Raw genomic sequence first — 20,437 nt, 5'->3', positions numbered from 1 at the left:
GTATCCAACCCACGTGCTTGTATGTGATATGTGGGATGTCACATAAAAGCATATGGAAATGATGCTCAATGATGAGCTCAGGTCAGGGGCATTTTTTGAAAGCAGTGGGCCTGTATGCAGGATCATCAGTTCCCCACAGCTGAGAAAAAGTGCAGGGCTCTGCGCCACAGAAAAAGTTGGGTGTGATTGTCATTGCGCTGAATACTGGCTCTAGCTTAAAGGGACACAGAGTGCAGGGGTTCAGTAGTAGGCGATGCAAAGGTTCAGGAATAATTTCAACAAAGTTCACAGAAGCTTAACAGTAACTCCACAAACTGTCACCTGATTTTGGTTTTCTCAGTCATAGTGAAATCCCTTCTTTCTGAGATTGGTAGTGGCAATCAAGCAAGTCATCTTCCTCCAGATGGTGTACGGGGCTAGCAGGACTGTGATTGGCTTTAGCAGTGGCCAATGACAGTCCTCCTCCTCCTGGAAATAGGGACCACCCCCCCCCCCCCCCAGCAGAACTGCACCCAATCTCTTCCTCATCACAAAAGCTGACAATCGCAGCTACAGCAAGGTTATAGAACCATACGATGTTTCCCATCTTTTACAATGTGTGGGGGCACAGTGCCTCCCCATCAGTGTGGGTGTGATATTGGGAATTCTGAAATTGGAATGAATTAGTGCCTCACTGACACTTCCCTGTGCTGCTCTGCTGATGGTGAGGTGGTCAAGTTCCGGCAAAAGAGGCTTTGAGTGCTGCTTGCAGCACCAGTGCTGGGGGTTGCCTACTCCTGAGCTACTCTAATGAACTTAAACGTCTCCTTCATATTGTTAATTAACTCAAATGTCTTAAATTTTCCCAATATCATTCCCACCAAGGCGAACTATAAGTACGGTATATCTAGAGTAGGAAAAAAATGGCATAAAGTTTGTCCAACTCAAAAACAAAATCTTCCCAAACCCCTACATCCATGCCAGCGAATGCGAAAAGAAGAAGGTCCAGGCCCAAATTCTCGGGAATTTTAGTGGCTGCTCTTTTCTGCGCCCAAAAAATATAAGAATGGCCAAAGATTCATACTGTGTGATGATTGCCTGAAATAGAACAGCAAATTAATAAGGATGAATATACAATTTAACCACATGCCGACCGGGCCATAGGCCAAAGACGGCTACAGCGCGATCGGCTTATTCTGGGTGGACGTCCGTGGGACATCCTCCCAGAATCTTGCCAGGAACATCTGGCATAATGGCTGATAGCGGTCGTTTACCACGTGATCACTCCCTCAAATGATGGAGCGATCACTTGTAAACAAACCTGCGTCACGTCATGACGCCGGTTCCTCCCTCCCCTCTCTGTACCAATCGGTACAGTGAGAGGGGCGAGAGGAAGGGATGGCAGCAGTGCTGTGGGCTAGCTGTGTACTGTCCGCAGCGCTGCTCAGTGTCAATAATCTTCAGTACTCTAAAGTACCGAATTTTCAGTCTTTTTTGATTAATAGCGCAAAAAATAAAAATAAAACAGCAGTGATTAAATACCACCAAAAGAAAGCTCTATTTGTGTGAAAAAAAGGACAACAATTCATTTGGGTACAGTGTTGCATAACTGAGTAATTGTCATTCAAATTTTGAGAGCACCGAAAGATGCAAATTGGTCTGGTTAGGAAGGGGGTTTAAGTGCCTAGTGGTCAAGTGGTTAAATGAGTTTGAACTCCATCTACCTATTTTATTTTTTTTCTTCTAAATCAATCCGAACAGCTTCAGTAGCTGCACTGATTCGGAAATAATGAGTTGCTATCCTGAGATGATTCAATTTTAGATGTGGCAGACATTTTTTTTTAATACAACTGAAAATTGATAAATAGTCAACGGTGAATCGTCACTGTGAATAAACAATATGTTTGAAATATCCAGCCTTAAGCAAATAATAAGATCGTAAAGCTTTGACTGGGCAAATGTTTTCATCCTGACTCTTCTGTAACGTTATCCAGGATCCAATACCTAAAGCATCAGTCTTATTAGATTGCAGTACAATCCTTAAACTGTCCTCAAGTAACATAATATTTGATAATAAGATACCCAAGCCTTTGACGAAGGTAAAATTTTAGAAACTCTGAATGCGGCAAAAATTGCCATTGAAAAAACTGCACTAAAAAGGATAGCTTCATATCTAGATGAATCATGAATGTAGCAACACAAAGTTGTACCAAAATGGCTGGAGTAATTGGGAACATATTATCTTTTCCCTTTAGAGCCTTTACTGAGAAAAACTTTGACATGGAGGCAGGCTATAAAGGCATAGGACAAAGGAAACGCCAGATAAAACTTTACTAATATGCGACCATGAATATGTCCTTTTCATCAAAAGCTTTTAATTTTTATCTTAAAGGGAAGACAAAACGATTGAACACAGTAGCCATGCATAAGTGTAATTTTTTCCAAGTAGAATCAGCCACAGATTGTTTAATGTTCTGAAAAATTTGATCAGATCCCATAAATGGGAAGGGCAAGACACCCCGACTAGATCCACCTCTGGCATTAAAGAGAAAATCCGGTCCATCGGCAGGCGAGAGAAAGCATCAGCTATTATGTTAGTCTTACCTGGAATATACTTAGACTTTAGCCAGATGTTCATCTTCAGGCACAGAAAGACCAAATAAGGTTAACATGAAACCACCTGAGGAGACTTGGATGAAAGACAATTGACTGCGAATGCCACTCCTTTATTATCTGTACTAACTAATAACCTCCTATTAGCAAAATAAGAACCCCAGATCTCTATTGAAATAATAATAGAGAACAATTGCAGGAGTACTATATTTTTGCAAAAAACATTAGATACATACCTAGATGGCTAAGTGGATGTGCACTAATGGTTCCTCCAAATTGACCCAAAACCAACCGAGCCAGCTGCATCAGTTGCTAGGCAAAATTTGCTGTCAGTAACAAAATCTTGCTTCCACAAAGCTTTCCCATTAAAATTAAATCTTCCTTCATTTCAGATGTAATTCTAATATGGGCCAATGCATTCTTTAATCTGGAAATTGCCAAATATAGCCTGCTAGAAAAAAAAAAGGATGCAAAAGCTAATTGGCCTAAAAGAGTTTGCATTTCTTTCAGTTATCTTCCTTTTTCTGATATATATTAAATGCATAAGTCTATAGATTTTATCACTAGGCAGCTGGAACTCAATAGCAACTGTGTCCAATGTGATACCCAAAAACTCAATCTATCTCTTGGGAAAAACCTTCTTTTCTTCCAAAGGGATCCTAAATAATTGCAAACTAGATAGAATGACTGTAGTAAATAAAGACAGTCATTTGAACCAGCTGGACCCATAAATAAAAAATCGTCCAAATAATGGATAGAAAATTGTGAATTAGCAACTTTACTTACTACCCATTCTATGAAGGTTGAGAATGCATCAAAATAAAAGCAAGAAACTGAACAGGCCATTGGCAGGCATTTGTCAAAATAAAACGTATCCTCAAAATTTATACCTAAAGAATCAAAACATTTTGGATTTAACGGAAGGAGACGGAAGGCTGACTTTATATCTGCCTTTACCATCAACGCATTTGGGCCTAACATCTGCAGCTTTTGTACTTCAGTCTCAAAAGATGCATATGTTACAGAAGATACATTTGGATCTATTTGGTCATTCAAAGAATTGATGAATGAGACGGATTATTTTTTTTTTTTTGGGAACTATACCCATGGGGGGGGGGTTGGAATTAAAAACCGACCGTCCACCCTACCAGCCGTCACCTCCTTAATCAATTTTTCCATTACCACAAGTGTTAATTCCTTCACTTATTTCAAATTACCAACCATTGCACATCTCAAGCCCTCAAAAGCTGAGAAATTAAAACCTATCGTGAAACCCTCAGTGGGAAGTGAAGCCATCTGCTGGTTTTGGGTATATTCGCAACGACGGGAGCATTCTTTGAACATTCACTAGTGATATAGCTTTTTGGAAAGCTGTCTGTCTCTTTTGTAAACTTCAAGCAGTTCAAACATTTAGCAATCGGGTGGGCTCCAGAACAAAAAACACATTTGTGCTTATAATTGCATGTGTTTAACCATTTACATTGGCTATCACTGAACGCAAAGCACAAACTTTTTTTATATGCATTTCTTGATGTGTTTACTGTAGCAATAGTGGTTTGCCTCATGAAAGGCTGCTTTTGCTGTAAAAATAATATTAAACCAAAGACTGACCGTCCTTGGACCCCCATTGAAGTGAAGTTGGAACTGACAATTTCTGGCGAAATGCCTCATCAAATGATAACCATGATAAACCACTAAAACTTCTATAAACCTCCAGGATTATATCAATGGGGGTTATTTACAAAAGGAAAATCCCCTTTGCACTACAAGTGCAAACTAAAAGTGCACTGGAAATTGCTATGGAAGTGCACTTCCACTCATTTCAAATCTATAGCGACTGCACTTCCAGATTCACTTTCAGTGCAATTTCAAGTGTACTTTGTAATTGTAGTTTGCACGTGAGATGCAAAGTGGATTTGCCTTTTGTAAATAACCCCCAATGTGCTGGAACAGGGATGGACTCTTTTCTGGAATTTTTTTTCACAACACACTGGCATAAATTCCAAAAGCTTGCAACCAGCAGTAAAAGGATTCTTCCTGTCATCATCCTTTTCATATGTTTTAGGAAAATCCTTAACAGGAGGAAGTACCGTGCTCAAATCTACATAATCATTCCAAATTCTCTAATTTGAAGCAGCGTTGAGGTGGAAACCAAGGAGAGAAAGTACACAAGGCATGCATTCTTTAGCACCCTTATCTTGTGCATTCTTAACTGGCATGGATTCTGAAAGCTGTAAAGTAACAACAGGATTCTGAGAAATAGACTTAGGGGCTGACAAAATTGCTGATCAGACCCTGGCGGAGCCACTATCATTCCCTCCAGCAATACTAGCTGGCATCTTATTGTCCACACAAGGCACAAATAAGTTGTTCTAGAGAAGAGGATAGAGCAGAGAATTTTGACACAGTGTTAAACTCCTCATCATTCACAGGACTGCTGATGACCACAGGAGGAGGCAAGGGTGGAGATCACCGCTCAGGAATGGGACTGCCAGCTTGCACTGTCCCCGCCTCTTGAAGGAATCCGGCTCTGCAATTGTTGACTGCTTTTTTCCCCCCTTTCTCTTGAAGCCCTGGCTGATCGCATTCTGCGTTGCCTAGGCGATGTTCAGACTCCTGATGATGCCATCCGCTGGCTGCTCCCACTTCTCCCTGCGCTTGTCGATGCCACGCATGTGTGCCGTCTTCCCACTGACGATGCCGCTCACTCTGCCTCTTCCATCTGCAGTAGGCAGAGCCGGGCTGAAGCTCCTCCTCTGTTGCTTTTATAGGCAGTGAGAGGGGATGTCACCCTTCTTCCTCCACCCTCTGATGGCTTTCTGGGCTCTCCCATGCAATCGGTAAGCGGGATTAATGATCCAGCTGTGGCACCAGATTACCATAGAGCTGGTCATGGACCAGACAGTTCCCCTTTTTCTTCCCACGGATGATGCCTCTCTCACTCTGCCTTTTCCTTCCACAGTAGGCGGAGCTGGGCTGAATCTCCTCCTCTGATGCCTCCTTTTGCTTGCTCGCTGTCCCTTATCTTCTTCCTAGATGACACCTTCCTGCCCAACGACCTCCGGAACTTCTTCTCCTGGGAAAATCCTCCTCTTCAGCCTATTATCTTACTCATTTTTAACCACTTCCCATCCATAGGACGTTATATAATGTCCTTAGGTTGAAGTGGTGATATCTTAATGATCCCTGCAGCTACAGACATCATTCAGATATATTCCCTTTAATGCGAAAGCCACCCTAGGGGCTATTCAGCTGCTGGATTGCTTTTATAGGCAGTGAGAGGGGACGTCACCCCCTTCCTCTGCCCCAATGGCTTTCCGGCTTCTCTCATGCAATCAGTGAGTGGGATTAACGATTCAGCAGTGGTGCCAGATTACCATAGAGCTGGCCATGGACCAGGCGGTTCCCAGTCATCTCTATCGTTCTGGGAGACCAAAAGCGACATTATGATGTCACTTCCACCACTGGCAGATGTAAACACTGCCAGTTTTTTTTCCCTGGAAGCAGAGGTTGATGGGGTTTTTTTTAATCTCATGCTTTCCAGAAATTTAAAAATGTAAAAGGTTGCGCTGTCTCATAAACAAAGAAAAAAATGCTTATCAAAAAATATAACAAACACAGTGTATCAACTAGTGATAAATAAAGAGTTCAATAAACAAGTGTCTATGTGTATCAAAATGATTCCATTTGCATTCCACCAACTGGATGTGCTATCCACTGTTCCCAGTGATAATTAAGTATAACAATCCAAATGAAAATTAAATTGGCCTCTTACCAACTTCCGATGATCTCTAAATTATAAGAGATCATCTAACGCATGAGGTAAGAAAATGCCTGGCCACATCCTCCATGTGTCTCCCGACCTGCAAGATGGATGGATGGATGGATCCGACATTTCCCGGCTCAGCATCCCAACACTTCAGTTTGGACTCTGGCTCCACACTGAAAGTATATTCCACAGCATCCCAGCACAGCTTGGCTCATTCAGGATGATCACTGTGCTTCACTCAGATGTGTGTGCAGGATAAGGGAACACAGAAAGAGCTCATTGCATAGTATGTAAAAACAGGGGGGTTAAAGTATTCACTTACAACAGAGATAATATTAGGCAGTAGAGAGAGGATGATCCAGCATGGAGTTTAGCAACAAATCTGGATGCTCATGGTGTCACAGCTCTCATCTCTTTCCAACATGTTTTCCCTTAACAGGCTATGTCTGGGAAGAGAGTATGGAGCTGGGGTGCCATGCACTGATTTTTAAAGCAACCGTGACCCCAGAAGTGAATTGCATAACCATGTTGACTGGGGTCACAACATATCCAAGTGTGCAACCATAAGTATTGAATTCCCCAACATATAAAAATAAATGATCATAATAAGGGGGGGTCGCTTCCCCCCCTTATTATAGGGGAGGCAGTAGAGAGGAGACATTGCTGGAAGTGGCAGCAGAGGAGCACTTTTTTATCTTTACATGTGGAGTGCAATTGTCTAATGAACACCTTTGGATGCCAAAATAACACAAAACCCCCCCTTGGGGGGTTATTAAGTGAAATTGCCGAGCATGAGAGTGCAAGGCATGTTCTATTGGTGAGTGCATTTCTTAAGGGATCGGTGGCACTAAACAAATATGGTGTGGTGGAAGATTGCTTCAAGTCACTTCAAGGTTACCTGTTCACTTTGTAGTATAATCACTTGGATATTTTAATTAATCATTCACGGACTTGAGTTTGGATTTGTTCCGAATGTTATGGACATTATTCTTGTTCACTTTTTTGATGGGGTGATTGTTTAGATTTGTTCATTTAATTGGGACTATTACCACCACTATTTTATTCATTTGGAATCACACATTTACTATATATTAAATGTATATAAAATATAAGTAGCTGCTTAGATTTATTTCCCACATGCTGTTTTTAGGATTGTTTGTGTGCAGCGATATTGTGAGAAGGGAAAGGGGCGCATTTGTTTAGTTCTTTCACTATACCATTTTTGAGTAAAAAAGGGGAGGACAGACCATATTGGCCCCATAAAGTATGAGGAGCGAAATCTGGTACAAAGGATGGGGAGATGGCAAAGGTATTGAATTTATTCTTCTGCTCAATCTTTGAGGGAATCTGGAGGCTTCGGTAACTAAAACTACAGTGTTTATCCTCATGACACATCTCAGGAAGCACCCTCATGGCTAACAAAGGACAGAATTAGAAATAGACTTGGAAAACTTACCATTAATAAGTCACCGGGACCAGATGGCTTGCACCTGAGGGACCTTAGGGAACTCAAGTAATTGCCAGACCATTGTTCCTAATTTGTACTGACAGTCTACTAACTGGAATGGTACCAGCTGATTGGAGAAAAGCCAATGTAGCACCAATATTTAAAAAAGGGCCAAAATACATCCCTGAGAATTACAGACCTGTTAGCCTAACATCAATAGTATGTAAGCTCTTGGAGGGGATAATAAGGCACTATATACAAGATTTTAGTAATGAAAATGGTATCAGTAGAAGTAATCAGCATGTATTCATGAAGAATCGTTCTTGTTCTTGAAGAGTTATTCAGAGTGACTCTTTAGCACAGCACTCAAGTGAAGAATCTAAAAGCAGCAAGAGAGCATCTTTAGAAACCATCCTCTCATTCAAGTTAAGTTTCATGCAAATAAAATCAAGAATAAGCAAACCTTAAAGATATACGGTTACAGTTAAAAAAAATAATAATATTATTATGAATAATATATATATATATATATATATATATATATATATATATATATATATATATATATATATATATATATATATATATATATATATATATATATATATATATATATATATATATATATATATATATATATATATATATATATATATTTTTTTTTTTTTTTTTTTTTACACACTCTTTAGCCCCATACACACTATCAGTTTTTCTGCTTTCCTTCAGATTTACCAAAACCATATAATATGAGGTCAAACCTTAGGAGTTTCAATTTGTATGCAATCAGGCAGGCCCTTGCACTACATGGTTTTGGTAAACCTGAAGGAAAAATAATCAGCAGAAAATTTTGTGTGATGTGTATGGGGCATTACTCTTTTCACCTGGTGTAACCCTTGCCTACAAAGTCTTGGGGGAATCCTTTGTGTGTCTTAACCACTTCAGCCCCGGACCAATTAACAGCCTAAGGACCAGTGGTCTTTTTACAATTTCGCACTGCACTGCTTTAACTGGTAATTACGCGGTCATGCAATGTTGTACCCAAACGAAATTTGCGTCCTTTTCTTCCCACAAATAGAGCTTTCTTTTGGTGGTATTTGATTGCCTCTGCGATTTTTATTTTTTGCGATATAAATGGAAAAAGACCGAAAATTTTGAGAAAAAAATATATTTTCTACTTTTTGTTATAAGAAAAATCGAATAAACTAAATTTTAGTCATACATTTAGGGGAAAATGTATTCAGCCACATGTCTTTAGTAAAAAAAATGTCAATAAGCGTATATTTTTTGGTTTGCGCAAAAGTTATAGCGTCTAAAAACTAGAGTACATTTTCTGGAATTTACACAGCTTTTAATTTATGACTGCCTATCTCATTTCTTGAGGTGCTAAAATGGCAGGGCAGTACAACCCCCCCCCCCAAATGACCCCATTTTGGAAAATAGACACCCCAAAGAAATTTCTGAGAGGCATGTTGAGCCCATTGAATATTTTTTTTTTGTCCCAAGTGATTGAATAATGACACAAAAAAAAAAAAAAGTTTACAAAAAGTTGTCACTAAATGATATATTGCTCACACATGCCATAGTTATATGTGGAATTTCACCCCACAATATATTGTGCTGCTTCTCCTGAGTATGGGGATACCACATATGTGGGACTTTTTGGAAGTCTAGCCGCGTACGGCACCCCGAAAACCAATCACTGCCTTCAGGGTTTCTAAGGGTGCAAATTTTTGATTTCACTCCTCACTACCTATCACAGTTTCGAAGGCCATAAAATGCCAAAATAACACAACCCCCCCCCCCCCAAATGACCCCATTTTGGAAAGTAGACACCCCAAGCTATTTACTGAGAGGCATGTTGAGTCCATGAAATGTTTTATATTTTGCCACAAGTTGCAGGAATATTACAATTTATTTTTATTTTTTTGCACAAAGTTGTCACTAAATGATATATTGCTCAGACATGCTATGGGCATAAGTCAAATTACACCCCGAAATAAATTCTGCTGCTTCTCCCGCGTACGTGGATACCACATGTGGGGGACTTCTTGGGAGCCTAGCCACGTACTGGACCCCGAAAACCAAGCACTGCCTTCCAGATTTAAATATAAAACGCTACCAAAAAAAACTGTTAGCGATCGCAGGGATCAGGCCTGACTCTGCGATCACTGTAGTTATGTGTTTAGTGTTTTGTAAGTGACAGTGATCGATTGATACTGCACTTGGGTGGGCTGGGCGGAGGGGCAAAATGCAGGTGCGAGCAGGTATCTGGGCTGATTCCGCTAACAATGCGTTTTTTTGGAACCCTAAACTGCTGGGGACGCTAGTATAGATCTGATCAGATCAGATATTGATCTGTTCAGATTATATACCACTACGGGAGGTTTATGCTTTGCACGTGGGTGTTAGCGGTACTGGCACTAACCTAGCGCTGCCTGGGGCGACGCAGACCCTGACCCTAAAACCTAATTGATATCACCCGCTGGGTGATCAGGGGGTTAAATATTTATTGGGTAATAAATGGTGGGTGCCCTGATGCTATAAAAAGCAAACTAACTAACCAGAGTCACCCGTAACACTTATACGTGATCACTGGTGAAAGGGTTAACTAGGGGCAATCAGAGGGTTCAAATTTTGACGGGGAACCTAAATAACTAACTGGCTAACCAGCGTCACCAGTGACACTTATACTGTGATCGCTGGTGAAAGGGTTAACTAGGGGCAATCAGGGGGTTAAAACCATTATTGGGTAGTATATGGGGGTACCTAGCGCTATAAAAACCTGGCGGTGAACCTAAAAAAATAACTAGCTACCTAGCGACACTAATGCAGCGATCAGAAAAATGATCACTTAGTGACACTGGCAAAAGGGGGTGAAAGGGTTAATTAGGGGCAATCAGGGGGTTAAAACCATTATTGGGTAGTATATCGGGGTACCTAGTGCTACAAAAACCTGGCGGTGAACCTAAAAAAATAACTAGCTACCTAGCGACACTAATGCAGCGATCAGAAAAATGATTGCTTAGTGACACTGGCAAAAGGGGGTGAAAGGTTTAACTCTAAGGGCAATCAGGGGGTTAAATCTTTATTGGGGGGTGGTAGGGGGCTACCCTGGACCTAACACTAACTGCCCTGACAGTTTTTACTTTTACAACTGACACTGAATGCAGTGATCAGTAAATAAATGATCACTGCAATCAGTGACTAGGGATGAGCTTCGTGTTCGAGTCGAACGTACGTTCGACTCGAACATTGGCTGTTCGTCCGTTCGGCGAAATCCGAACATTTTGGTCCGTTCGTGTCAAATTCGCATGGCGCTCATGGCCCACAATGCACTGCGATGGCGCAGTGCATTGCTGGCTCATGATTGGCCAAGCATGCACTGTGACCCCGCATGCTTGGCCAATCGCAGCGCCAGCAGCGAGGAGAGCCATGATTGGCCACAGGCAGGATGCCTGTGGCGAATTATAGCTTAGGCTGTGTAGTGCACGCCCCACACTATATAAGGCCGCCATCGCGGCGGCCTCGTGTAGTGTGTTGGCGTCTGAAGCAGTGGGTGTTCTGTGTACCTTCAACACAGTACACACCGATCGTTTTCGGCCGATTTTCTATCTTGCTGCTGTGTAGTGGTTATTGTCTGCGTGCCCTGACCGCAGTATACACCGCTATATTCACCTCACCTATATAGCTAGTGATCTATCTTTTATAATAGAGCTTGCAGTCAGTAGTGTTAGGAGATAGTGCGTGCTGTCTGCGTGCTCTGTACCCAGTACATACCGCTATATCCACCTACATAGCTCTTCTCTATTTGAGCCCACTTGCCATCTGCAGGAGTTATTGGAAGTTGTGTGTGCCTCCAGCACAGCACAGTATACATCTGTATATACCCCTTTATCTCTGGTGTTCTCTGGTTATTGTCTGCGTGCCCTGACCGCAGTATACACCGCTATATTCACCTCACCTATATAGCTAGTAGTAGTGATCTATCTTTTATAATAGAGCTTGCAGTCAGTAGTGTTAGGAGAAGTACGTGCTGTCTGCGTGCTCTGTACCCAGTACATACCGCTATATCCACCTACATAGCTGTTCTCTATTTGAGCCCACTTGCCATCTGCAGGAGTTATTGGAAGTTGTGTGTGCCTCCAGCACAGCACAGTATACATCTGTATATACCCCTTTATCTCTGGTGTTCTATAATAAAGGCATCTGCAGGAGTTAGTGGGTGTTGTGTGCCTCCAGCACAATATACACTACCCAACTGCTGTTTTACCCAACTCCCTTCAGGCCATTACCATGTCTGGAAGGCCAGCAAGGAGAGGCAGACAGGCGCGAGCCGATAAAAGAGGGCAAGCAGGCTCTGTGTCTAGAGACAACAGTGCTGGTCGTGGACGCGGTGCATTGTCATCAGCACGTGGCCATGGGACATGCTTGTCCTTCTTTTCGGCAGCTGGACATGTTGAACCGCAACATGCCAACGACTTGGTAGAGTGGATGACCAAGCCCTCTTCATCCTCCTCATCCTCTCTCACCCAGTCTCAGGGTAGTAGCAAAGCAGCTGCCAACGCATCGTCTTACCTCCTCTCAATGTCATCATCAGTGAGTCCTTCCCTAGACCCACCACGTCCTCCTAAGGAGTCTCCTGAACTCTTTGAGCACAGTGTTGGGTACATGCTCCAGGAGGATGCCCAGTGTTTTGTGGGCTCTGATGATGACACTCAGCTAGAGGAAGGCAGTAGCGTGAGCGCAGAGAGAGGGGATGCTCAAGAAGGACAGCAATCTGGCAGTCATGTTCCACAAGCTGCAGCATACTGCCAGGTTTGCTACAGCGATGAAGAGGGAGGGGATGATGAGGGCACTGACTCCACGTGGGTGCCTGGAAGGAGGGAGGAGGAGGAGGAGGCACATGTCCAACGAGGCAGGATGCCCTCCGGGGGCCAGCTTAGGGGCAGCACACCGACTGAATCACACCGCAGAGCTCCGCCTGTGCAGAGCGCTGCCTCTGCGCGTTATTCTAAAAGTTCTTTGGTGTGGGCCTTTTTTGAGACGAGTGCATCAGATCGCACCACTGCTATTTGCAACATATGTCTCAAGCGTATCTCATGTGGCCAAAACATCAGCCGCTTGGGCACCACATGCTTGACCAGACATATGTTGACCTGCCATGCAGCTCGTTGGCAAGCGTACCTCAAAGACCCACACCAAAGAACAAAGCGGACCTCTCCTTGCTCCTCATCAGCTGGCATCTCCAACCCCACTAGACCTTCAGTCCTCTCTGAAACCTGCTCTGAGAGGAATGAAGGTGTAGAATTAGGTGTGTCACAGCCAAGTGCTTCCGGGAACTCTGCTAGCGGTACACCCACGTCCGATTATAGCAGGCAAATGTCCCTGCCCCAGCTGCTGGACCGGCGGAAGAAGTTCACTCCCAGCCATCCACATGCCCAGCGGTTGAATGCTAACTTGGCTAAATTGCTAGCACTTTAACTGCTGCCTTTTCAGTTGGTAGACTCGGCCCCCTTCCGTGAGTTTGTACAATGTGCGGTTCCTCAGTGGCAGGTCCCCAAACGCCACTTTTTCTCACAAAAGGCGATTCCGGCTCTCTACCGGCATGTGGAAGGCAATGTCCTTGCCTCGCTGGACAGGGCGGTCAGCGGTAAGGTGCATATTACCGCTGACTCATGGTCCAGCAGGCATGGACAGGGACGTTACCTGTCTTTCACGGCCCATTGGGTCACTCTTCTGGCAGCTGGGAAGGATGCAGGACAAGGTGCAGTAGTGTTGGAGGTTGTTCCGCCACCACGCCTCCAAAATGCTACTATTGGTTGTGACACACCTCTCTCCTCCACCCCCTCCTCTTCTTCTTCCTCCATGGCCTCTTCCAGTGCTCTGTCCTCAGAACCAGCGGTGCTCCGTAGGCGTTCCAGGGGCTACGCAAGTACGCAGGCAAAACGATGCCATGCCGTGCTTGCGCTGGTTTGTTTGGGGGACAGGAGCCACACTGGGGCAGATGTTTTGTCAGCTCTGCAGGGGCAGGCCGAGAGGTGGTTGATGCCACGCCAGCTTAAGCCAGGAATGGTGGTTTGCGACAATGACACCAACCTCCTCTCCGCCCTCCGACAGGGACAACTGACCCATGTGCCCTGTGTAGCTCACGTCCTTAACCTGGTGGTGCAGCGGTTCTTGGGCAGGTACCCCAGCTTACATGATGTCCTGAAGCAGGCCAGGAAAGTCTGTGTGCATTTCCGCCGATCATTTAATGCCTGTGCTCGGCTGGCTGAGCTCCAAAAGGAGTTGAACCTGCCCAAGAACCGCCTTATATGTGACATGCCCACCAGATGGAACTCAACATTGGCCATGCTGCAGCGGCTGCACACGCAGCAGAGGGCCATCAATGAGTACCTGTGCGACTACGGCACCAGGACAGGGTCAGGGGAGCTTGGTTTTTTCTCACCACGCCAGTGGGGCATGATCAGGGATGCATGCACTGTCCTGTCACCGTTTGAGGAGGCCACAAGGATGGTGAGCAGTGACAGTGCATGCATCAGTGACACTGTACCTCTTGTCCACCTCTTGGAGCATACACTGCGTGGAATAATGGACAGGGCACTTGAGGCAGAACAGAGGCAGGAAGAGGAGGACTTCCTTGCCTCTCAAGGCCCCCTTTATCCAGACAGTGTTCCTGCTGTGCCACCCATCACACAGGAAGAGGATGAGGAGGAGGAAGAGGAGGAGGAGGATGATTGTGTCAGCATGGAGGTGGAGGCTGGCACTCAGCATCAGCATCAGCAGCAGTCCTGTAGGGATGATTTACAGTCCCAAGAAACACGTGGACTTGTACGTGGCTGGGAGGAGGTAGCTGCGGATCATGTTGTCCTTAGTGACCCAGAGGACTCCGGACCGAATGCCTCAGCTAACCTACGCTGCATGGCCTCCCTGATCCTGCAAAGCCTGCGGAAGGATCCTCGTATTCTTCGGATCAAGGAGAGGGACCATTACTGGCTGGCCACTCTCCTTGATCCACGGTACAAGGGTAAGGTTGCCGACCTTATCTTGCCATCGCAGAGGGAGCAGAGGATGAGACATCTCCGGGAGGCCTTGCAGAAAGGTCTGTGCAACGCGTTCCCAGAGACTGGGAGGTTACAAACTCCTGGTCCTGGACAACGTGTTGCTGAGGCATCGGTCAGAAGGAGCGGTGGAGAAGGTGGCCGTCTGACTGATGCTTTCAGACAATTTTTTAGTCCGCAGCCCCAAGGTATGATAGGTTCCAGCACCCATCGCCAGCGTCTGATTTACATGGTGCAGGAATACCTAGGGGCAAGGTCAGACGTGGACACCTTTCCCACCGAAAATCCTCTGGCTTACTGGGTCTTGAGGATGGATCACTGGCCAGAGCTTGCACAGTATGCAATTGAGCTACTGGCCTGTCCTGCATCCAGCGTTCTTTCGGAACGCACCTTCAGTGCTGCTGGTGGCTTTGTTACCGATCACAGGGTGCGCCTGTCCACCGAATCAGTTGATCGACTGACCTTCATCAAGATGAATCAGTCTTGGATCACCCACAGCTACCAAGCACCTGAAGCTGATGTAACCGAATAATTTTTTTTTAAATATCACATCCCTTCAAGACTGCCTATGCTGATGCTGAGTGACTGTCCTGTTATGTTGATTGTCTATCCTCTTCCTCCTCCGCTGATATGTTGGAAGAACATTTCTGGTTCTGGTTGATGCCATCAGCCCAATTTTTCTGCCCCTGTTTAACAGGGGCGTTTAAGTACAATTTTTGATGCAATGCTTTGCAGCAGGGCTAATTCCTGCAATAAAACTAGAGTATATGGCAGAGGTTGCAGTGTGGTGGCACCAGCGCCTAAGGCCCAATTTTTCTGCCCCTGTTTAACAGGGGCGTTTAATTACAATTTTTGATGCAATGCTTTGCAGCAGGGCTAATTCCTGCAATAAAACTAGAGTATATGGCAGAGGTTGCAGTGTGGTGGCACCAGCACCAGTGCCTAAGGCCCAATTTTTCTGCCCCTGTTTAACAGGGGCGTTTAAGTACAATTTTTGATGCAATGCTTTGCAGCAGGGCTAATTCCTGCAATAAAACTAGAGTATATGGCAGAGGTTGCAGTGTGGTGGCACCAGCACCAGTGCCTAAGGCCCAATTTTTCTGCCCCTGTTTAACAGGGACATGTAATTACAATTCTTGATATAATATTTCACAGGAGGGCCCCTTCCTGCGCCCACCCAGAGTAACGGTGAGGACTTATAGTGTTGTGGCACCAGCACCACAACCAAAGGTCAATTTTTCTACCACTGTTCAACAATGGCATGTAATTACAATTCTTGATATAATCGTTCACAGCAGGGCTCTCCAGTGCCCACCAAGAGTCACTTTGAGGGCTTACAATGTTGTGGCAAAACCAACACCTTGTTCCGCCATTTCTGCAGAGCATATAGGGCAGGCCCCTACTTTCAAACACCCAACTTACAAACATCTCCTACTTGCAAATGGAAGGAGACAACAGCAAGTGAGATGAAAAAAGATGGACGACAAAACAAATTATACAGGGGTGATAACCCTTCCCTATGTTTTCCAAAAAGCTTAAAAATAGTTTTTTTGACTGGAGCTTATCTTTAAAAATGTACCAGTTCAAAATTACAAACAGATTCAACTTAACACAACAAACCTACACAGTCCCGGTCTTGTTTGCACCGCCTGTATACTGCTGTTCTGAGTATATAGGGCCTGGGGGCCACACGCATTTCCTTTTTTTAATATGGGTACGGGGTTCCTCTTAATATGCGTACAAGACCCAAAGTAATGGGCAGGGAGGGCTACCCATGCCATTTTTCTCAATAATTTTCAACCATATTGCAGGAACCAGATATAACATTAAAACCGCAAGCAGTTTTAAATTATGTTATTTCCGTTTAATGTCATTTTGTGCAGGGACTGTTCTAAACACGGGAAACACGTGGCACTTCACAGGCATACTACAGACACCCCCCAGGCACGATATTTAAAGGAATATTTCACTTTTTTTTCACTTTAATTGTCATTAAAATCAGTGCTCCCGCCAAAACGGCCATTTTTAAAAACATTTTAGCCATTGACCCATGTCCCCTGGGGCAGGAGCCAGGTCCCCAAACCCTTTTTAGGACAGCATCTTGCATATTAGCCGTTAAAATTATCACTTTTAATTTCGAAAATTCGAGTCCCATAGACTTCAATGGGGTTCTAAAGTTCGTACAAATTTGGGGTCCGTTCGAAAGTTCTGGTGCGAACCGAACCGGGGGGTGTTCGGCTCATCCCTAGTAGAGAGATGAAAAGGTCTTATGTGAAAAGTAGTAGCGACTGGGTGCCTATGTGTTATTTAGTGTCAGTGTAGTATTTGGTGCAGACTTACTGTGTCTTCTTCTCGTAGTCCGGTCAATAAGACCGCCCCGAGGAGAATGACATCACTTCCTCCCTGCCTGTGTATACAATACACAGTGGAAGGAAGATTTTCATTCGCCAGGAGCGATCGAGAGGGGATGGCCAGAAACCAACGGCCATCCCCTCATCCCGGATCGCTCCTGAAGCGAACCGGACCGCCGCATCCAGCCCCCCACCCGATCGGACCCCCCACCCGCTGGAAGGCAAGCACGTACATGTACGTGCTTGTGCCTGTACATGCCATTGTAATGACGTACATTGGCATGCGGCGGTCCTTAAGTGGTTAATCTCTAAGCACCACACCCAAGCGCAGGTGGTTATACTTTGGTTCACATTAATCAGTGAAAAAGACCTCTTTCTGTGCCAAAAAGGCTCTTCTTTATTATTTTTACACAAAGAAAAAAAAAATATATAGGAAAAAAGTTAAAATATTAAAAGTAAAATTACACAAATAACATGCATATACAAAATAAAATAAAAATAAAAACACAAATAAAAAGAACACTAATGAAATAAACAAAACTAATATAACTAAATCCCCTTCCCTTGCTTCCCCCAACCTCTAAATAAGAAAACAAAAATGTGAGACCTGGGAAGAAGAAATGGATGTAAGGTCTGTATGGGGATTGGGGGAGAGGTTGTGGGTCTTAGGCCCCTTTCACACATGCGGACCGTTCAGATCGGCCTGTCAGTTTTTTCTGCAGATCTGAACAGTCGCTCCATACAGCTCTATGGATCCGCCCCGATCCGCAAAATCCAGACGGATGCAAACTCTATTTTCCATCCATCAGATGAAAATGGACAGACAGTCCGTAATCATCCGATTCCCCCCACAGAGGAGAGCAGATATTTGACGGGTCCATCCCTGCACAGAGGTGCAGAGGCGGACTTGTCATCCACCGGCTCAGTGGGATCAACGGAGCGATCCCCACTGAGCAAGCGGAGGAGTAGAAAGGGACAACCCCCGTGTGAAAGGGGCCTTACTGGATTGATGGTTGAGGGTCAGGTGGGAAGGGCGTAGCCACAAAGGTTTTTCCTGTGAACCTTGTTCAGACAAAGAGGAAAGATTTTGCTTGAAGGTCAAACAAGAAAGTATTCTCATGGCAGCTTAAAGAGTCAGTGGGTCTTTGGGGATCATTGAATAGTTGTACTGTTACAAAACTGGCTGCTCCTCTGGGGTATGGTGCTTTCAATTCCTTTGTTATTGGTGGTTCTCTCAGGTACATTTCCTGGGAAAAAAGTTAGAATGCGAGTTTAAAAACACCTTTAGGCTGGAGGACATGGGTGATTCTAGTTATAAGATGGGCCTTTAAGGACACCCAAAGACCCTCTCCTGGTTGCATTACTAAAACTGTTTATTGTTCATTGTTTATGTTATTTATTTTGTTTTGGGTTAGTAAATAAAAAGGCTGTTGTGGCCATTTAACCCCATGCCATGCAATGTCCGTTCTTTAACCACTAGAGATCCACCAGTGACATAACTAGAACCTTCAGGGCCCCGATGTAAGAAACCATGAAGGGCCCCCCTGAACCTCAGCCAGGGCCCTTCCCTCCGAGTCCGTCGGTGGAACTCCAGGGTGTGATCACAGGTATGACCTTTGTGAGCCCTGTAGTTCCACCACTGGTATCAGTAGTTTTTTTTATTATTATTATTTTAATTTTTAGGTGCCCCATTGGGGGACTGTCCCTAGGCAGGATGGGGTCCCCGTCCCCAGAAGAGATGAGGTCCTTTTCTCCAGGGCAGATGAAGTTACTGCCCCCAGGTGAGAAGGAGTCCCTTTCCCCAGGGGAGGTGGGGGTCCCTGTCCCCACGTGAGAAGGGGTCCCTGTCCCCAGGGGGAGATGGAGGGGGTATGTAATGGTGTGTGGGGGATGGGGTCCTCTCACTCACCATGACCAAGCTACAGGCCATGCACTCGTCCATGTTGGCCTGGGCTCCATCCAGTGTGCTGGACGGGCGATCAGCATATCTCCCAGAAAGACCTTTCATCATCTGTGTATGACGGGGGAGGAGGGGGGCTAGCAGACAAGTCTGCAGTTCCTCTGGGGGGCTCTCATAGGGCTGCACTGCATCTGTGTGCTTAAAGTTTGTTTACCCGGGAGAAGTATGCAGTGCAGTGTGGGCCGGACTCGGGGGGGGGCGGGACTCTAGCTGGGGAGAACAGACATCAGACTGAGCGGCAATGCATGGAGCAGGAGAGAGGTACTCTGAGGAGCCGGCCGAGGACACAGGTCATGCGGAGAATGCACAACTAAAGAGCAGCCAGTGCTATAGTCGAGCATGGAGCTCTGCTAGTCACCCTCCACCTCCAGCCACCCGTGTGCATGGTACACTGGTACCCCTAGCTGCCTATGCTGCTGCCGGCCATATGTAGAGGGGGCTGCATGGGCCCCCTGCATCACAGGGCCCAGTTGCGGTCGCAACTGCTGCACCCCCTATAGTTACGCCCCTGAGATCTGCGCTATAGCCAAATGACGGCTACAGCGCGGACCTCCTTTGCCGGGACGACGTCTATTGACGTTGTCCCGTGCACGAGCAGCCTGCGCGCCCTGTGATCGGCGAGTCTATGAGACTCGCCTGATCATGGATCCGAGCAAGGGGTCGATCCCGACCCCTTACCACGTGATCAGCTGTCAGCCAATGACAGCTGATCATGTGATACAACTGAGCCAGTAATCGGCTATTTTTCCTCCTTGTGCTGACAGTGCGAGGAGAAAAAAAAAGAGCCGATCACCGGCGGCCGTGATCGGGACATCAGTCCCGATCATGGCCAGCTTAACAGTGCCCACCTGCCCCCTGCCAGTGCCACCTCAGTAATAAATAAGTGCCACCCAGCAGTGCCCATAGTGCCACCCAGCAGTGTCCACAGTGCCACCCATCAGTGCCCACAATCTGCCTCAACAACGGTGCTGCACCCCAGTGCCACATATCCGTGCCCATCAGTGTCATCTACCAGTGCCAATCAGTGCCCATCAGTGCCGCCCATCAGTGCCCAGCAGTGCCACCTATCAGAGCCACCTATCAGTGCCCATCAGTCCCTTCTATCAGTGGTACCTATCAGTGCCCCTTAGTGCCACCCATCCGTGCCACCCATCCGTGCCACCCATCCGTGCCATCTTATCTGTGCCCATCAGTGCCGCCTCATCTGTGCCCATCGGTACTGCCTTATCTGTGCCTATTAGTGCCGCCTTAACTATG

This window comes from Lithobates pipiens, unplaced genomic scaffold (assembly GCF_037356315.1).
Source record: "Lithobates pipiens isolate NorthernLeopardFrog02 unplaced genomic scaffold, aLitPip1_a1.2 Scaffold_16, whole genome shotgun sequence".
Taxonomy (NCBI): Eukaryota; Metazoa; Chordata; class Amphibia; order Anura; family Ranidae; genus Lithobates; species Lithobates pipiens.
The sequence above is the reverse complement of the archived record's forward strand: the minus strand, read 5'-3'. Positions refer to the sequence as shown.